This window comes from Pteropus medius, unplaced genomic scaffold, assembly GCF_902729225.1.
Source record: "Pteropus medius unplaced genomic scaffold, Ma_sr-lr_union100, whole genome shotgun sequence".
Lineage (NCBI taxonomy): Eukaryota > Metazoa > Chordata > Mammalia > Chiroptera > Pteropodidae > Pteropus > Pteropus medius.
In genome coordinates, this window is record NW_024342471.1 from 726,884 (window position 1) to 745,011 (window position 18,128).

Consider the following 18,128-nt stretch of genomic DNA (forward strand, 5'->3'; position numbering starts at 1 on the left):
ATCAGGAACATAAATATTAGTATCAGTAGAGTTTATTCATTAATGCTAAGTGAATTCTCCGGGTGCATATTTTAGGGCAATCCTTACAAAAGAGCTGGAGCTGAGAGAAGAGTTTCACAGCATTACTTCCCACTCCCCAAAAAAACCCAAAAATCATGTTTTCTTTATACAAGTGCTGAGTCCAACACCGCCCCAGTAACAAGACACTCCAGATCATCGCTATCCAATAGAAATTTCTCCAGGATGAAACTGTTCCATTATCTGTGCTCTCCAATATGATAGCCACTAGGGCACTTGAAAGTCGCTAATATGGTTGAGGATCTGAATGTTTAATCTTAATTAACTTAAATTTAAATTTAAATGGTCACATAGGGCTAGTGACTATGATATTGAATAGCATAGCTCTAGAGGGATCATTTTGAGTAGCAGATACTTGTTAACAATATCTATTAGTACTTCCCTGCATCCTTGTTAGGTTGCATATTGCACTTTTATTATAATTCTCTTCTTGTTTTATTTTTTTTTTTCTTTCAAAGCTGCTATAGTCATTCATTTAACCAAGTTTCTCCTGCAAAAATTTCTTGGAGTGATCAGCATCACAAAACGGAACTTACCTCTGGGCCTTTATAGCAGTTGTGAGATTAGTCCCTTTTGGAGAAACAATCCTAACTGATGACCTATTTGTACTACTCTTTCAATAACTGCAATAGCTTGATATACTGGCATACCAAAGGGAAGAAAATATTGTGTTCAGAGACTTCCTGCCAGAGTATGTGCAGGTCACTGCGACCCAGTCAGAAGGCTAAAGATATCACTGTACGTAACCTGGATCCTGATCGAAAATGTAGTTTGAGAAATTGGCCCATCTTTTAATAATAGAATTCTTCTAGGACTCAGTGACAAACATTGATGTTTCTTAAACTGTACAAATAGCAAATGACCTTCTTAACTTTGATAAACACATTCTTCTGCTAAAGCAATGAAAATGTCATGCTCTCTTGGAAAAGATCTAGTCATTGAGCAATGGATGCTGAACACCAACATTCTGGAATATTGATTTTCCAGAAGACCCTGCCGATGATAAGAACTAACAATTAATCCTAGTATACCAGTAGATCCCATTTAAGCCCTTTGCCAAAAATCAGAAACAATCTACTGTTTAAATAACATGATGGTTCCATTGTAGTTAAAATATTTCTCAAATAATTTGTCTTCTTATTTTGATAGTTATTTGTGCTAAGTCTCTTACATAATATATTATTAAAACATGAAATATTTGTAATATTTTTGTAGGAAAAAGCTACTGAATCTCCAGGTTTATTTAACTGAATGGAGACTGGTTGAGGACTTCAGAGGAAAAGATAATGAAGATGAGAAGCAGAATATTTAAGATAAAATAAAATAAAATATAGTAGTACCCTTATTCCTAAACAAAAACTTGTAACTTGGTTAAACATTCTATATTATATATTCTATTTGGTTTCCCACAAAGAAATCAAATAAAGTGAAACATCAAGGAGATTTTTTTTTTAATAAATGAGAGTAACTGAGATCTCTGAGTTAGTTAATACTTCAGCTACCTGATAACTGTTCTTACCCGATTGCTAAGAGAACCTGAAAATCGTTGTAGGTTTGAGACATGTAGCAATTATATTTCAGTTGCCAGACAGGGTATTCTTAAACTCAGAGATCACTATAGTGGATCGGATTATTATTCAGCAAATATTCACTCCCTCCTTACCCACTTTCAATGGAAGAATGTACTGCCCCACTCTACAGATTTTAGGCTTGACTATCAGCCAATGGAATGTGGGCGAAAGTGATATTGAGCCAGTTCTGAGCCTAAGCTTTCAGAAACATCACATGTTTTAGAAGTATCACATGTCTCCACTTCTGACCTCCACCATGAGAAAAACGTGTGACAGGTTACCAGAGTGAGATATATGGAAGGACCTACATTCAACCTCGGAACTGCAAGACAACCCTCCCAAATTGAGCGCAAATTGGCTGAACCATGTCAGGCCTGACGTTCTGTAAGTGTGAGTATATGCTTATTGTTATATGCCACTGAGATTTTATGGTTGTTGTTTCTTATGGCGGTAAGTGCCCGATGCACTCAGGGTGAGTCACTTTTAAAAGAATAATGCCTTTCTGTATTATATGCACGGCTTCAGCATTTGTGCTCTTTGCTTTTATCTTCTCGAACATGTAATCTCCTCTTCAGAAGTTGGTATAAAGTAGCAAGGATGTTCTAACTGCGTACACCTCAAAGTAATGCCTTTATCTGGCAGTTTTACCATCACCTTGGAGCTTATTAGAAATGCAAACCCCTCAGGCCTCACCCCAGACCAATTGAATCATTATCTCTGAGGGTGGGGCCTAGAAATCTGCATTTTAGCAAGAGCTCCAGGTAATTCTATACACACACTAGGGTGGCCACTATTTGCCCAGGACTATTTTGGTTTTAGCACGAAAGTCACTATTCATGGAAAACCCCTCAGATTATTGGTCATCTTATAAGAACCAGTGTAGTAGCCTATAGTGATGAAATTTCTGTAATATTGGGAAGGCACAACCCTCCCAAAAACCTACTTCTGAAAATGCTTCTGAAATACTGTTAATACTTCATTCTTTGATGACAGACAAAAATATTTCTCTCGTTAAGTTGTAAATCTCCACAGGAAGGTTAATTCATTGAGCCTTTCCAAGTGGAGTGTATAGTCTCATGATAAAGGATAGCCTTCTCAGATGGAAGAGAGTAAGGATTCTTGTTTCTAAATGATGCCCTATATCTATACTAGAAGTGAGATTTCCAGGTTCTTACCTATGAGCCAGCCAGTAATTGCACTGAGCACAGGAATAGGTGCTGTGGGATTAGACTAGGGGCAAGAAAAGAGAAAACACTAGATGTATATTTCTAAGACTTAACAATTTCACTGTAACAGGTTTTATTTCTCCAGCATAACTGCCCCTTTGTTCAGAGAGAGAGAATGCGGCTCCTTTCATCCCAATTTCCTTAGGCAGCTATAGCATTAACTTAATTGTATTCTATTATACACTGGGTATATCATTCTCTTTGTAGGTTAAGCCATGGTGCCTTGAGATTCAGAGTTCTCTGTTCTAGTCAACTTCTATTAGCCTCTGTTGGATCTCATCAGACTGTGGGGCCCAGAGCAACCCAACTATCTTTGGATAGAATCCACCCAAGAGTTCACCCAGTGCCTTGAAGTTCTGCACATGTGCAGGAGCCACAGGAAGCCCATAGATCAAAGGGAGCCGAGAGAGCCTCTACAGGGCTGCAGGAACATCGTGTAATTTACCCAAACCATCTGCAAGTGACATAAATACCAGCCGCCTAGAACACCTGCACCAGATGACTCAGCATCAAGTTGGGAAGCCAGTAGGGGGTTGAAATAAAAGAAAACAAAAACTTCAGTGACTGGAGCAAAACAAATCATCACATGTTGGCACCAGCTGCACTGGAAAAAAAAAAAGAAAGAAAGAAAATGAGTTGGCAATTTTTAGTCAACTTCCAGTCAGTGGGATCTGCCAGCTGGATGTGTCAAAGTTTGTGTTGGGGGTGGGAGCAAAGGAGAGGGGGTTGGCTAAAAAAAAACTTTAAAAAATATTAAATCTCAGAAACCTCCAATAATAGTTTCAGGGTCATGAGTTGTTACAGAGCAGCTGCTGTTGAACTTAAGATACAATATGTTGATTATGACCTAGAAAGGATGGAGAGGAGCCCTTTTGATAGAGTTAAGAGAGTGAGCAGGTGTGGACTTTGTGTGTACCATAACATATCAAGCAAACCCAAGGGGTTCTGATGGTTCTCTCCTTCTCGACTGCAAAAGCACTCTTTTATTTAGACACAATGCTTCAAAAAGTCTCAGAAAATCCCCTTGCAACTCGAGCGACCATGAAGAAGGCCAGCCATACAATTTCAAGACCTGAATATACCTTCAATAGGAGAAGAAAAACCTGATTACATGTGAGCTCTTCTAATGAGGCACTCTCTGGAATTTCAATTACTCTGGGGTGCCTACTGTTTATAGCATTGACCTTGGATTTTCTTTGGTAGAGGAGGGATGTGATGAATGGCCAGCACACCACTTTCTGCTTCATCCACCAGATGAATGGCCACAGATATTCTTGGCATCTAAAGTGGCCCAGGTGGTCCCTCTGGCCTGATTTCCTTGGCTAGTTTTCCTTTCTCATCTGGGAATTTTGACCCTCCTGCTTTCCAACTAATTGTATCATATTATCTCTTTTTTGTTCAAGACTGTCTTCTAAACAAAAGTTTGCAGAATCTCAGGCTGTTGGGATAGAAAGTCTCAATTAACCTCTAACCTTGTTTCAGTACCAGTGGCTTGGGTTTATTCCTTACACCTAATTGTGGGCCCATTAACAGGTTGTCCAAAAACAAAACAAAACAAAACAACTGTTTTGACCAGGCTGTAATTGCTAAGTGACACTTAACAATGGCTCCCTTGTACCACTGCTAAATGGACAGTGTGGGCCACTCAGGAACACAGCTAAGTCCCAGGCAGTGAGCTTTATTTGTGATGAGGGCCTCCCTGTATCTCTTAAAGCGCTTCATCCAGCAACTCCCTTGATTGAAGGGTGGTCATTTTTTGGATTGCCTGAATTGACAACGTGGCACAAAGCATGAAGGACAACTCCCACGGAGGACTCTGAAAGCCTTCCTCCCCTCCTGCTGCAAATATAATTAGTTTATGTTAGCTGGAAAAGGTCAGAGGTTGTCAAAGGGTAGCACAGTCTTTGTTTTTAGGCAAGATAGTGGAATAATTGCTTGATGCTCAGATCTGCAGGTGCTGTAAGGAGCTCATTTGGGCTTGGCAGCCTGCAGGGAAAGCTCATTTCCTCTGGAAAACCACGGAATTCCTTGTGACAGAGTCTATTTGCCGTGACAGGAGTGATTATCCATTCATGCCCTCAAGACAATACCTGCCACACTCTGCCCTCACCTTACTCCCATTTTCACACACTCCAGGCATTGAGCCCCCTTTTTCTCTTTTCTTATGAGAACAGTGGGGGCATGAACAGACAGACCAATCTGGCTGATCTTATATGAGAGAATATCCTAGGTATATTAGTACATAGGCGAAAAAGTGGGGGAAAATCTCATGGAGCAGTTCATTGAAGATAAAGGAGAAATCCAGAAAAAAGAAAAAGAAAATAATACCTTGTCAAGAGACACTGAGCAAAATGTCACCGTAAGTTTTCAGTGAGAGAATAAAGAGTGGGGAATAAGGAGATTCTTTTAAAAGAAGTTTCTTTTAAATGAACCCCAGTTTTCCCCCACGTTCATCACCTTCATTTTGTTCTTACCCATCTCAGGAAATAGTAACAGGTTGTAATGAGATACCCACTTAAACTGGATCACAAAATCTTTAAAAATCAAGGAAAGCTCTCTGTATGTTCTTGCCAGAGGCCTCACTCTGGCTATCAGGAAGTCCTTTTTCAGTTAATCTGTGAATGTTTTACATATTATTATTACTATGAGGTTGTGCTTTCAGCCATCTGTTGAGTATGCAAAGAAAGTGATTCTAAAGTCCAAATTTTCTTGTACTTGCTCGTTGTGTGAACTTGGATAAGGCATTCAACTTCTTTATTTTACAATTAAGTTTCTTCATCTGTTATATTGTTATATTCATTATAATGAGGATGTTAATGCCTTATTATAGTCCTTGCCCAACTGATCTCAGGTTCAAATAGTGTGCTTCAGAGTTACCTTTCCCATTCCAACACACAGAAAAATTGTGATAAATCTAATGTGGATTTTGCATTTAGTCTTTTTCAAATTTTTGTTGCTGGTGGCTTAGGCTAAGGTCATCTCCATGGTGGAAAATCTAGACCCTGAATTTTCTTGTTAAACCCTTCATAGAGAAACTGAAGGGTTGTATTTGATATCTAGTGTGCCTTACTTTTGAACAGTCCACCTAACAAGACTTGTGTTGTTTCTTTTCTACTTTCTAGCACTATGTTTTTATCTGACATAACTGTAAAAGTCCTGAAGTTTTTTACTAGTCTGACATGTCTTTGGCCTCTGCGTAAATTATTCAGATGGAGGGGTTTGAATTAAAGCAAAATTTTACACATATATAAAGGAGATAATGAGATCAATACTAAAGACATCACCCAAATTAACCATATCTTGACAATAGTATAGTTCACATGACTAGTTTAGACAGGATTGCAGGTTTGTGGTGGTACTTAAAAGAACACAAAAACATTTCTTTGATGTTTTAGGAAGTTTGCCTTTAATGTGTTTTGACACCTGTTTTGGGGGGTACATACAAGTAATGTGCCTGAAGAAATACTTGCTATGAAGAGTAAGTCAGAAATCTAATTAATTGTGATGAAAAGTGTTTTGACTCTCTTTATCTCCAATAAGTCAAAGTCCTTATATCTACAGAAAAGTCTAAATAAAAAGTTAAAGAAAGAAAGGAAAAGGAAAAAAAAACTAAATACAAAAAAAAAAAGAAAAGAAAAAGGAAAAAAGGAAGCAAGGGAACGAGGAAGGAAGCAGGGGATGAAAAAAGGAAAAATAAAAAGAGGGAAGGAATTGGTGAGTTATGCCCAATTACCAACAAGAATAAATTGTAACATGCTAGAACTTCAGAAAGAGACCCAAATGATTTATGAACGAATAGATTTACAAAAGTAAATTAATGAAAAAAGAATCAAAACTATTGATGATGATCTAATTTCTGTCTAGCTTCTATCAGATTCTGTAAGGTTATAAAACAGGTATGCTTCTTTAATATCTCATTGTCCGATTGGACAGTCAGCTATGAAATAACATTCAAAAATGTAGATACAAAAAGAGAAATGGTGGAAGCCAACAATGAGTGCCTTAAGGTCTTGGGTGGTCATAGAGGCTGAAATGATCACCTACAGAGTCAAGGGCACCTAACCTGAGCCTAAGAGGAAGGCTAAGATGTAGGATTTGGATAGGCAGAAAATCATAAAGAAGATGGAGAAAGGCCTGGAGAGGGAAACAAGACAATGTGGTGGCAGACAAATTGCATCGGTAGCCCCATTCTTCACCCTCTCCTGTATCCATGCCCTTTGCCTGGTAGTATGCAGTGTCCTTCCACTTTGGGCAGAGTGTTCTTGCTTTGACCAGTCGTCAGCAAACATGGTGTCAGCAGAGGTTGTTAAAATATTCTAGAACTCCAGTCTTTGAATGTGTCTTCTTTTATCTTCTTCTACCTTTGTCATGAGAAAATGCTAAGAATTAGCTGGCTAGAGGAAAAAACAAGGCAGAGCAGAATTGTTCCAGTTTCCCAGTGAAATTCCTCCTAGACAAGCTGATACTCAATGTATCCCAGACATAGGGAAGAGCCTAGCTAAGATCACCAGAGCCCCCTAGCTCATACACAGCAGACTGCAGGCACAGGAATAGACCCACTCAAGAAAGGAAGTCATGTTTATATACAGTAAAGCAAAAAGAATTGAGAAAAATATCATCGACGGTTATTTCACAACTAAAATAGTGTTCTCAAAATAGAAACTATCAAAAAATATTGTATGCACTTGAATTCTCCCAACTAAGCCCCATCTTTCTTTGCCCCTCCCCCAAAATGACTGACAACCTATATTTTGTGTCCATTCACACTTTTTCTTTAAGATGTTTAGGTTACGACTCTCAAATATTTAGGACCAACTACGATCTCTCTCTTGTCTGCAATGCCATATTTATAACTATATACAATTCCATATATGTAGACATCATGCTCAGTAGTCTGCTATCATCTTAGAAATAACATGTCTAAAAACAGATTTACCACTGCCCCCCAAAACCAGCTTCCTTTCCAAAATGTTTGAGGTCAGCCAATGCCCACACCCTGTCCCACAAGCCCATGCCAAAGTGGTGATGAGGTTGAATAACAGAGGAAGCATAGACCGGTTGGCACAAATCCTTCACCGCTACAGAAAAACACTTTGATCCACATATGGCCAATAGGTCACTAGCACATCTTGGAATCATAAAGGTTATGTGTAATTACAAAATTACAGATAGTCCTCACTCACCTGACTGAATACAGACTTGGAAACAATCAAGATGTCCTTTAGTAGGTGAATGAATAAATAAACTGTGGGTACATCCAAACAATATAATACTATTTAGCATTAAAAAGAAATGAACTATCAAATCAAGAGAACACATGGAGGAACTTTAAATGAACATTACTAAGTCAAAGAAGCCAACCTGAAAAGACTACATACTGTCTGGTTCCAACCATATGACACTAAAACTATGAAGACATTAAAAAGATCAGTGGTACAAGGGGTAGGCTGGGGGAGGGTGAATAGGAGGAACATAAAAGATTTTTAGGATAGTGAAAATATTCTATATATCATAATGATGGATACATGTCATTATAAATTTGTCCAAATCCATAGAATGTACAGAAAGCATCAAGAATGAACCCTAATGTCAACTTTGGACTTTGGGTGATAATGATGCCAATATAGGTTCATCGATTGTAACAAATGTACACTCTAGTGCAAAATTTTGATAATAGGGGAGGCTATGGGTATGTGGAGGCAGGGAGTATATGGAAAATCTGTACCCTACAGTCAATTTGCTGTGAACTTAAAAAAGTTCTAAAAAATATTGTCTATTTTTACAGCTATTTAAGGAAAGGCAAAAATGTGCAACTAATTAATTCATTTTTCCAATCTAAAAAACGGGCAACTAATTTATTTATCAATTGGGTTACAGAGACTTACTGATAAATAAGACAGGAGATACCATTGCTTTTGTGTATTTTATATTCTATCATAATGGATGGATAATGAGCAAATAAGATAATCTGAGAAAATATTAAATTCTCACAAAGGAATGAAATAGAATGATTTAATAGGTTGCGCTTGAGTAGGGTAGGGAGATGCTAATTGAAATAGGACAGTCAAGGAAGGAGATTGGAGAGATCACATTTAGACCAAAATTGAATGATAAGAAGTTGCCATGTATAACTGTGATGAAAAACATGGTGAAGGGGGTCAAAAGGTAAAAAGAAAAAAACAATTATCAAATTGTGAAGAACATGAAGTTATCATATAGAAGGAAATGGGGTTATAACTATAAATTATTTAGAATAAGATTATGGATAACATGGGAGGTGATGGTGCTGCTACAAGGGGCATGATGCCACCAAATCCTGTTTAGCACCATTTTATATTACTTTTGTTCATTTAACTAACTACTCTGTCCTCCTATTTGCTCGAAAGTTTCTATTTTATAATGTGGCAAATTTAACTTATACAAAGATTATTGATTTTATAAATGTTAAGGGTAGTTCTGAGCCATCTTAACTCCCTCATCTGTTTCTCTGCGATGAACCAAGGTACATCCAATTTTTTTTAAAGTAGTATATTACAATAGTTATTTATATTTAATTTTTGGTTTGTAAGTTGTAGAAACCAAAGGGATATTTCTTACAAAATAAAATGGGAGAATGAATTGTATAACTGCAAAACATAGGAGTTGAGTTGATTTAGGCATGGCTGGATCCCAGGAGCTCAGCAAAGAGTATCAGAGTTCACTGTCTTGTCATCTTTCAGCTCAGGGATCCCCGGCATTGGCTTAACTCCTAGGGAGATTTTGTCTACATATTGCCTTCTAGCTTCTCATTCAGTGGCTTGAGAACTTTTGCTCCCCTAAGTCATGTGTCCATCATTCAATGGCATAGTGTGACCAAGGTCAGGAAATACATTGGTTGGACTAATAGAGCAGAAGAAACTTTCCCACAAGAAAATCAAATTCAGTTACAAAACTTTAGTGAAATCTATTCTGGGCAGGCACAAATAATAAATATCGACTAAAGCAATGGCTTTCAAAATGTTGTCCCCATACCAGCCGTGTCAGCACTACATATTAGAAATGCAAATTTTTAGGATCTACCCTAAAAGTACTGAATTAGAAACTGTGGGGGTAAACCCAGCAACATATGCTTTAGCAAGTCATCCAGGTGATTCTGATGGACGCAAAAGTTTAAGAATCACTGCTCTGCATCATTGTACTTAGAAGAAAATCTACATCTTCTTTCTACAATCTACAAAGGCATATACCACATGGTCCTCTTTTATGTCTTACTCCTCTTCTATGTTATCTCCTCCTCGCTCATTTCACCTTCTTTCTATTTCTCAACAGTCCAAGTAATTGTGGTCTCAAATGTTTGCATTCTATGTTCTGTCTGCCTAGACTGTTTCTCATAGGGCTAGCTGTTTTCATAATTATAGCAGCCTTTCAAAAGTCATCTTTCAGAAGCCTGACCACTATGAGGTACTCCCCCTCAACCTAAACACCTTGATCACATTTTATTTTCTCTATTTTTATATCATAATCTAAAATTAATGTATACAATGATTTATGTATTCATTTAGACAAATACCAAGCTAGATAATTGTTTTTCTGTTTTCCCTTCCAACATTCCTAATATGTAATGCTATGTGAGCAGGAGTAATATTTGGCTTTTGACTGCAAAATCTCTAGTACATAAAACAATTCCTGGCATAAAGAAGGTGGTCACTAAATATTTATAAAATAATTTATTAATTAAATCATTAAATACACTATGGTGGTTACTCCATTGTCTCCATCAGGCATCAAAAAAGGGAACAACAGAATGAAAGTATTAAGTATGGGATGGGGCAGGATATCCCCAGGGAAGGAACACAAAAACCACAAGCATAATGTCTTGTGATACAAACTGATGGGGCCCCAATTTCTCAAATAATATCATTCTGGCTTTTTAGCCATGAAGACCACATCCTTTTAGATGCTTGTGTTAAAGGAAGAAAGGAAGGAATAACGTTCAAATAATAGAGTTGGATGTTTAAATTTGTGTTTGTCCTTCATTTACAGTACAATTTCATCTTTTATGAACAAACACTTGCCTAAGAAGAGAAGAATGGGAGGAAGGCTTATTTTAAACAATGTGAAAATTAAGGAATTTAATTTCAAGGATGGAGTGGAAAAAAGCTATACAAGCAAGTAACTAAAATAGGAACTTAGGGATATAGATAAATATCACAACGTGGGTGAGAAGAAATAGATTTCTAAATAAATATTTGGGGATAAAAAATAAATTGCCTTAAAATAGTCTTCAAAATTAATTTATGCCAAGGGTTCACAAATATTGCGATAACCCTTCCAATTGTGGAATTTGTCTGGGTATGGTTCCCTATAAATAGATTCAGCAATCTCTAAAGAGTGGCAAGAAGAGCCTGTTGGCAGTCAAAATTAATTTCACCATTGGATTATCATTGTAGATGTTCCCACATTTCTGATATTACAGGACACTCAGTGGTCAGTTATTGTTTTTTATTGTTCCAAATACACATTACAGCTTATTCTTGACAGTAATTCTTGATGTGGGCAAAAAGTTTGATAAAAATTCATCAATAAATTTAAAACTTCTCTTTCCCTAACAAGTTCAACATCCTCTATGGCAAACAAACAAACAAACGAAAAACCCCACACATTTAGAAGTTTCATATTCAAGTGTTAAACTTGAATGATACGAACTTTAGCTTGGTGCATTTTTCTTGTCTGAGAGAGAAGCATCAGTAATAGCATTGTAAATTTATTACCACAGTGAATTTGGAAGACAAAACTCTGAGGCAGACAGGCATGCTATCATTGTGTCTGCTTTACGGGGGGGAAATTGAGTTTATGCAGTATCCAAAGTCATTTAGAGCTAGTACATAAGCTGCAACTAAAATACAGATACCCTGATCCATATTTTATTATCATTATAATCCACAAATTAGACAAAAACAAAACAAAACAAAAACAAGAGCAACCAACAAAACAAAACAAAACAAAACAAAAAAACCCTTGAATGATAGTGAATTAACAAGCCATGGGAAGCCATCTTAGCCAATTTTAAACTGAATTTTACTTACAGGAGGTAAAAAATATAGGCTCTAGACTAAGACAGTTGATATTTGAATGCTGCCTCAACCACTTGAGTCATTTTTAATCTCCGCCTGCCTTAGTTTCCTCATCTGAAAAATGAGTTAATCTTAATATCAATCTCTTAGGGCTGTTATGAAGAGTTAATAAGATAATGTAAGTTAAGTGTTGAGTAAAAGAACTTGAAAAAAAGAAAAAGCTGTAAATGCATTTTGTTATTCACTAAGTTCAGTCTAAATTTTCTATTTTATTGATTGAGAATGAGAATTCTTGAAGAACATGTTTTTATAATTTAATTTTAATCTTTACAAAGGACAAAAATAAATGCCAAGGAAGCTATCCAACAGGTAGCAGAATATCTATCCATTGCCTTCACCCAGAATTATAGCTCCAGAAGTCAAAATCTTTCATGGACGAAAATGATGTTGTACTGTCAGTGTTTTCATGGAAGGAAAATCTGCAGTGAAGAATCAGTTAAATTTGAATTCTGCAAATGAGCAAAATCAAATGTAAATAGTCGAAATGATTGGGATATGAAAATCTGCCTTTAACTAAGGGGGCAAAAAACATATGTGCCTGCAGAGAAGTGCCTTCCCTTCTCTATAATGTTTTTCCCTTTCTTCCTGTCACATTTAAGAACTCACCCACCATTTCCAAAGGTTTTGTGTATTACTGATTATTTTGAAAGGAATGCCCGGTACACTTGTGGGAGACCTTTCTTATAATAAAATTGGATTGGAAAAAGCAAAACTATGAATGTTTAGCAAAAACAAACTTTGAAAGGAAACTCAACTTTTTTCAATGTTTCCTTGGGCATTTTTCTAAAATCAGCCTCGTTTCTGCATAATATTTTTCTTGGTTGGGCAAAGGCTGGTTAAAATATTCATTATTTTTTTAATGTACTACGCTGCTATTTGCAGCTTCAGGTAGTTAATATTTGTGTTTAAGCTTTGCAGTTCAAATGGGAAAATCCACCCTAAACAGCGTTGCTGAACAGCATGAAGGAATCCTTCGAAACAGGAGGTCCCTTTCCTGAATGCAGATCAGTGTGGCTTTCCTCTGTGGCTGGGAGAGGAAGCACTGACCAATGTTTGCACTCCACCATGTCCTGCATGTCACAGGCTGAATTTCTAACACTGGCCGCCTTGTCGACAGAGTTTCCGGATGGCAGAATGAATTGAACCTCTGAAGACAGACGGCGCTGCTATGTCTCTAGATGACGTCAACATCTTCTGGGACAACAGCATGAAAAAGTGAAATATAATCAGCAAGAGCCCGTCTTAGGATTACCTCAAAGAGTGCATGTGTGTGTAAATATGATAGGTCAACCTTACAAGAAAAATCCTTAGTGTTTATATACAAGGCTTGGGTTAAAATGCAAATGTGAGTGGAAGATAGCAAAGATTTTGAATAATAACTAAACAGGCTAAGGAAAAGATTCTCTTCACATATGCAAATTTAGATTCCAGTGAACATTTGCTAATATCTGTATACCAAGTTCATGTCTCCCATCTCATTTAATACTGATATTAGCTTAGATAGAAATTGTTAATTAGAAAAACAGAAATGGGGAAATAGAGTTTCAGAAAGGCTTAAATATACTTTCCCAGGAGATTAACTTTTTATTCTATTTTTTAAATATATTATTATGTATCAGAACCTATGCCTCTACCAGAATGGGGGCAAAATTTTGAGTCAGACATGGCTAGGATATGAACTCAAGTTATGTGCAATATTATATATTATTTACTCCTTACAACAATTCACTCTATGATCTTCTTAGACACATTAGTATATCAAGCTATAACCCCTGACACTCATGTTATTTAAAAAAAGTATATGCTATATTTAGTTACATGTTTTCATATATTTTCTTTCTCATATGGAGAAGATAATAAATAACAGTGTTACCTCTATGTAATCCTGTGTGTTACCTTCCATCCTCTTCACTCACAAAATTTAATTATTTTCCCTAAGGGCTTTGAGATCATTAGTCCTTCCCAGAGCAGAGAGGGGGGTTACTTCCAGGAGTCATTGGCTTCTTGCCAATGGACCACTGAGGTGACAGGGAGGGAGAATGAATGCTGCTCTGTTGAATTCTCCTACCTCTTTTGCTTGATTCAGTCCCTTTCCCAACCTTATTGTTCTCTTTCCTAGAACACCTATGCCCCGTTTGACTAAAATTAACCTAGGCTACAACTGTAAGGGACTTTTAGCCAATATAGAACCACTACTAGCTCCAAAACTGTACATACTCTCTATAAAGAAAGTTTGCAGGCCCCTCTATCTCATCTTACCTGTGATCTAGGTTGCTGCTCTCTCAGGTATTGGTTGGTTGTGATTGTTTTAATCATAGGCCATATATTTCAAGATTGAGAGAAAAGCTTAATGACTTCTTTACATCCAATTACAGTTTCTAGTCCATTAACCTCCCTTCCTAACAATAACAGCATTACCAATCTGATCACAAAATCTGGGGCCCTTTTTTATTCTATATTCAAACAAAGTGATTCCATTTGGGCCAATGGCTTCAATTATCATCTTACTATAGATAACTCACCTGTGTGTTACAAATCCATTCATCCAGCTACCTCCTTAATATCCATTTGGATATCACTAAGGCTCCTAAAATTTGGCAGTTTCAAAATGAAGTGCATTATTTCCCCCTCTTCTCAAATTGACTCTACATTCAGTGTTAACTTTCTCAGAGAATGACAATTATCACCCATATGGCTGTATAAACTAGAGATCACAGAGTCATTCTTTACAACCTCCTGTCAAATACAGCCAGCAACAAGTCCTAAGGATTTTGTCTTAACATCAATCAAAGATGAACCCTTGTAGGGTTAATGCCTTATTCCAAGTTCCTATCTTCCTTTGCCTAGATGACTGCTTCACAGTAGCCTCAGTGCCATCAAAGTAGACTTGGAGTATACAAAAATTTCCTTCTCTTTATTTAACATATGCAAACAATCATGTTTAAAGCACAACTAATTTTTTTATTTCACTTGGAATGAAAATCAAAATTCTTAAGAAGACCTACCAGGTATGGTCTGGTTATCACCTATTTTTACAGCCCCATTTCAATGTACCCCAACTCTCTTGCCTTCTAGCCACACTGACCTTTTCTTCAGTTTCTTGAACCTTCCTACCATAAACCGCACCTCCGGATGAGTTGCAGCTACCAACTCCCCAGGCACTTGTTACTTCTCTGAGCAGGAGCATCACCTCTCATGTACTACAGCACCTTCCAGAAGCTAAAGGTTCACTCATTTGGACCTTTTGCTGCTGAATCTTCTTCCAATCATACGTTTTACTTTATCTTTTCTTCTTAGTTTCTACAAATCAACCAATCTCAGTTTGTCATCTAACTGCCCTGATTTTGACACATCCTTAATTGTGAAATGCTTTAACTTCACTATATTCTTGTCTATAACCCCCAGAATGATTCCTACACAAACAAGCACTTTGGAGTTTCAAAGAAATTATTCACACAATCCTTTCTCTCATTCTAGTTAAGTTCTATAATGTCAGAGACTGTGTCTGTCTTATTCACTTATGCATTCCCAACCACTAAAGCAGTGCCAGACAGACTAAGCATCCATAAACATTTGTTGAACAAAGGAGGAAAGAAAAGAAAAGAGAGAGAGAGGAAAATATGAAGGAGGAAAGAAAAAGAAGGGAAGGAGGGAAAGAAGGAGAAAAGCCACATGGAATAAATATGATGTTTTCAGGTTCCAGAATTCAATTATCAATAATCAGGAATTAATCCTTCCCCCTTGTGTTATAATTACCGAGGCAGTCTTTCCATAAAGGAGAGTGAAATATGCTCCACCTGGACCCAGCTCTTAATATTGTAGAGACTATTCTTTATTTTAAGAATAATATAGATATATGTTTTTGATGTAGCACTAGAAAGACAAACTCTGAAATGGCCTCATAAATCTCCAGAAAATGAGTGTGCGTACAAACCTTCAAAGATTTTCTCGTTGGCTGTGCAACGTGCCTCTACAAGCTCCCTATCCAGTTCTGCAACCACTTTGGAATGTAGCTGCTCTCATGGAAATATATCAGTACCTATGAGCTAAAAGTTTTTTCTTTGACCTCTTACTTTCCCTGTCTTTTGACCGCTTATGTCACCTTTACATTCTGACATGTATTGTAGGTACATTGCTGTCTCTTGGCCTGCTTCAACACATATCTCATGTGTTGCCATGGTTATGATTTTGGTTTTAGTTCACTGTCAACATTCTGAGAGGTGGGGTCTGAAAATCCAGACAAGTTTCTTTTGCTCTTCTTTTGTCATGAGATTTCTTTTGGTGCCCTACTGAGTGATGATTTCCAATTAATGCTTCCTGCATATTCAGTTCAACAACACAATAAATGTATACTGTGGTGGGAAGGAGGCAGTCTGCTACTTCAGATTCTAAAAAAGGGCCTTGATAGAAAAGGTCTGGGGTGGGGGGGAAGGCGTGGGGATTAATAAGAAAGGTCAGGAATTGCTTGCATCCTATTAAATTACTCCAGTTCAGAGGCCATCTGTCCCAGGGCTGGTCAATCAGATACACAGACTAAAAAGACAGCAGGTCCATTTTTACACATTCCCAAATTTTACTTCCTAGTTTATAATATGAATATATATTTTAAAGCACTGTATATTAGTATTTATATATGACATTATATATATATGATCAGATTTTCTCTCCATCTGGTGCAAGCCCTCCTCTACCACTTTTTCTAAGAAGATCTAGATGATCCTGACCCCAAAGGGATTATTTGGATGAAGATGCAATAGTGTGTCATCCCTCCTATTCTGTTAACTGGGATAGGTCTTGGCTTTAGTCCAACAGGCTTGCTTTCTCACTCCCAACTCTACTATCAGATGGCTCTAAGGACCTGGGCAAGACGAGTTATGTAACATCCTTAAGCCTCTGTCTTCTCATCTCCAAAAATGAGCTAATGATAAGTACCAACTTCCTGGAGCTTTTGTGAGAACTAATGCCCAAAGTGCCCAGATAATAGCAAGTTATTATAGCTGTTGGATTCTTCCCAATTTTTCTTGTGAAACATAAAACTTATAGCATCTTACAAAGTAGTATAATTTTACCCCAATTCAGGAAGAGCTACTCATCTGAACAGAGAAATTTGACTTTCTAGAATATATATTATCTAGATCCTTCCAAAGAAAAACTCTGATCCCCAAACTAACTCTTCTACTTATTTTAAATGCCATTTGCTTGTACTCTTTTTAGCACCCATAATGGTTGGAAGGTTGTTTTATCTGAAGAAAGGATAAAAAAATGTAATGTGTATTAAAATATGCAAAACTCTATCTTAATTGTAGAACATCTTAGTGTGTGCATACCCACAGTCCTTATGAAAGATACTATGAGGAAGGTTAACACAAAATACTTGCTTGGCAGAATCTTTATTCATTTATTAACACTTACTATGGTTAAAGCATTAAATTAGGATTTAGCAATACATTGGCGATCAAGCACAACAAAGTTCTTGTTTTCATGAACTTATAATCTAAAGGGGCATGCAGATATTAATCAGAAAATGGCACTACTAAATATGTAATTATGAAGCCATGCCACTGCTTTGTTCTCTATGTTTGGAAGCATGCACAGTGCAAAAATTCAATAAATATTTGCTGAATGAATGAATGAATGAATGAATGAATATTGGTTGACTGAAGTTGAAATAGGTATGAAAAGAGACAGACCATTGGTTTGATTTAGAGAATGGAGCAAGGAAACTCCTCTCATACTAAGATCTGAAAGATGATTAGAAAATAACCAAGAGAATGCTTCTGGGAATTGGCATTCTAAAAAGAGAGTGTATTAGTCAGAGTTCTCCAGAGAAATAGAACCAATATTTATCTAGATCAGTAAAGTATTGAGAATATTTAAGAAAGAATTTCCTCTCAATGATGTTGTAACCTTCACAGACTAATGGACTATAATAATCCTTTAGACTGTGTGTTTCCCTAAATAAACCCTGAATTACTCAAACTTGTCCTGGGACTACCATGGATGTGTATATCTTTCTCTATCTCTGTCTCTATCTATCTATCTGTCTATCTATCTATCTGTCTATCTATCTATCTATCTATCTATCTATCTATTTATCTGTCTATCATCTATCTATCTATCATCTATCTATGACCTACTAT